Source organism: Procambarus clarkii, unplaced genomic scaffold, assembly GCF_040958095.1.
Source record: "Procambarus clarkii isolate CNS0578487 unplaced genomic scaffold, FALCON_Pclarkii_2.0 HiC_scaffold_210, whole genome shotgun sequence".
In the NCBI taxonomy this organism is placed as follows: Eukaryota; Metazoa; Arthropoda; class Malacostraca; order Decapoda; family Cambaridae; genus Procambarus; species Procambarus clarkii.
In genome coordinates this window covers 216,417-218,988 of record NW_027189243.1, presented here as the reverse complement: position 1 = coordinate 218,988, position 2,572 = coordinate 216,417, and positions in this window count along the sequence as shown.

Here is a 2,572-nt window from a genome sequence, read left to right as displayed (position 1 = left end):
TTGAATCGTGACATTCTATTTCTGGTCCAATTCTGGAGGTCCATAAAGACCGCGGGTCCATCACTACCAGACATGTCCTACGAGTCACCGCTGGAGAGTTGGAGTTCATAATGAACTTACGGAACTCACAAGGGATTTCTCGGATACTTCGCCCGCATAGCCCGTGTCAACGCTACAGTGTTTGTTTGGAGGCGGAAACAAATGAGCAGAGTTTCTTTCACCTCAATGATTCTGTTCACCTAGCAGTAGATAGGTACCTGGGAGTTAGACAGCTACTACATGGGGATGTGTATGTGTGTGAATACTCACCTATTTGAACTCACACAATTGTGCCTGCAGGATCGAGCATTGACTCTTGGATCCTGCCTTTCTAGCCATCAGTTGTTTACAGCAATGACACCTGTCCCATTTCCCTGTCATACCTAGTTTTAAAATTATGAATCGAGTTTGCTTCCACAACCTGCTCCTTAAGTGCATTCCATTTTCCCACTACTCTCACGCTAAAAGAAAATTTCCTAACATCTCTGTGACTCATCTGAGTTTCCAGCTTCCACCCATGTCCCTAGATTGTTCTCGTAGCATGCAGTGTAAACATTTCGTCTATTTCAACTCTGTCAATCCCCCTGAGAGTTTAAATGTTCCTATCATATCTCCTCTCTCCCTTTTTTTTCTTGTGTCGTCAGGTTCAGTTCCTTCAGGCGCTCTTCATACCCCATCCCTCGTAACTTAGGGACTAGTTAGTCTTGTCACTTGGTCGTGTGTGTGTACTCACCCACCTAGTTGTTCTCACCTAATTGTGATTGCGGGGGTTAAGCTCTGGCTCCTTGGTCCCGCCTCTCAACCGCCAATCAACTGGTGTACAGATTCCTGAGCCTACTGGGCTCTTTCATATCTACATTTGAAACTGTGAATTGAGTCAGCCTCCACCACATCACTGCCTAATGCATTCCATCTGTTAACTACTCTGACACTGACACACTACTGTGTGTGTGTGTGTGTGTGTGTGTGTACTCACCTAATTGTACTCACCTAATTGTGCTTGCGGGGGTTGAGCTCTGGCTCTTTGGTCCCGCCTCTCAACCGTCAATCAACTGGTGTACAGATTCCTGAGCCTATTGGGCTCTATCATATCTACATTTGAAACTGTGAATGGAGTCAGCCTCCACCACATCACTTCCTAATGCATTCCATTTGCTAACTACTCTGACACTGAAAAAGTTCTTTCTAACGTCTCTGTGGCTCATTTGGGTACTCAGCTTCCACCTGTGTCCCCTTGTTCGCGTCCCACCAGTGTTGAAAAGTTCATCCTTGTTTACCCGGTCGATTCCCCTGAGGATTTTGTAGGTTGTGATCATGTCCCCCCTTACTCTTCTGTCTTCCAGTGTCGTGAGGTGCATTTCCCGCAGCCTTTCCTCATAACTCATGCCTCTTAGTTCTGGGACTAGTCTAGTAGCATACCTTTGGACTTTTTCCAGCTTCGTCTTGTGCTTGACAAGGTACGGGCTCCATGCTGGGGCCGCATACTCCAGGATTGGTCTTACATATGTGGTGTACAAGATTCTGAATGATTCCTTACACAGGTTCCTGAACGCCGTTCTGATGTTAGCCAGCCTCGCATATGCCGCAGACGTTATTCTCTTTATGTGGGCTTCAGGAGACAGGTTTGGTGTGATATCAACTCCTAGATCTTTCTCTCTGTCTGTTTCATTAAGTACTTCATCTCCTATTCTGTATCCTGTGCCTGGCCTCCTGTTTCCACTGCCTAGTTTCATTACTTTGCATTTACTCGGGTTGAACTTCAACAGCCATTTGTTGGACCATTCACTCAGTCTATCAAGGTCATCTTGTAGCCTCCTACTATCATCCTCTGTTTCAATCCTCCTCATAATTTTTGCATCGTCGGCAAACATTGAGAGGAACGAATCTATACCCTCTGGGAGATCATTTACATATACCAGAAACAGTATAGGTCCAAGGACTGACCCCTGCGGGACTCCACTTGTGACGTCTCGCCAATCTGAGACCTCACCCCTCACACAGACTCGTTGTCTCCTGTTGCTTAGGTATTCCTCTATCCACCGGAGTACCTTCCCTCTCACTCCAGCCTGCATCTCCAACTTTCGCACTAGCCTCTTGTGTGGCACTGTATCAAAGGCTTTCTGACAATCCAAAAATATGCAGTCTGCCCACCCTTCTCTTTCTTGCCTTATTTTTGTTGCCTGGTCGTAGAATTCAAGTAACCCTGTGAGGCAGGACCTGCCATCCCTGAACCCATGTTGATGCTGTGTTACAAAGTTCCTTCGCTCCAGATGCTCCACTAGTTTTTTTCGCACAATCTTCTCCATTGTGTGTGTGTGTGTGTGTGTGTGTGTGTGTGTGTGTGTGTGTGTGTGTGTGTGTGTGTGTGTGTGTGTGTGTGTGTGTGTGTGTGTGTGTGTGTGTGTGTGTGTGTGTGTGTGTGTGTGTGTGTGTGTGTGTGTGTGTTAGAGAGAAATATATGTAGTGGACACAATAGAGGAAAAATAGATTTTTATGAAAGGCAGGGTCCAAGAGCTAATAGCTCGATTCTGCA